Source organism: Eimeria mitis, genomic scaffold (assembly GCF_000499745.2).
Source record: "Eimeria mitis Houghton genomic scaffold, Emh_scaff5909, whole genome shotgun sequence".
Classification (NCBI taxonomy): Eukaryota; Apicomplexa; class Conoidasida; order Eucoccidiorida; family Eimeriidae; genus Eimeria; species Eimeria mitis.
Window position 1 is genome coordinate 2,494 of NW_013574144.1, and position 777 is coordinate 3,270.

Genomic DNA, 777 nt, shown 5'->3' on the forward strand with positions numbered 1-777 from the left:
TCTGGTGTCTGCTGAGGTCGTAGTCTGCCCTTAAAGCCAACCCCATCAATTCTATTTGTTTATTTTTTATTTCTTCTGTATAATATAAATTATTTTTATTTATTTTATTTATTTTATTTATTTTATTTATATTTTCTTTTTTTTTATTTTTATATAAAAAAGAATAATTAAAATCAATGCAGCGAGAAGCGTAGTGAGGCAGCTCGCTTGTAGGCACCTCAACAGCCTCTATCAACTCAGGCAAAAAACCTAAAAAAAATAAAAATAAATAAATAAATAAATAAAAATAAATAAATAAATATAAATAAATATAAATAAATAAATATAAATAAATAAATAAAGAATATAAAAATAAAAAAAAAACGAATGTATAGATGTATTCATCGCTTGCAGGCACATCAACAGCCTCTATCAACTCAGGTAAAAAACCTAAAAAAAAAATATAAAAAAATAAATAAATATAATAAACCTAAAGAGACAAACAAGGAAAAAAAAAGAACAAAAGAAGAGACAAAGACAAAGACATCTATCTATCTATATATCTAGCTAGCTAGCTAGCTAGCTATTCATTATAGCTAGCCAGCTACTTAGCTAGCTAGATACCTATCTAGATACCTAGCTAGCTAGCTAGCTGGCTATCTAGCTAGCTAGCTATATATCCAGTTAGCTATATATCCAGCTAGCTAGCTAGCTAGCTAGCTAGCTATCACACAAATTCATAGCTAGCCAGCTAGCTAGCCAGCCAGCTAGCCAGATAGCTAGCTAGCTAGCTAGCTA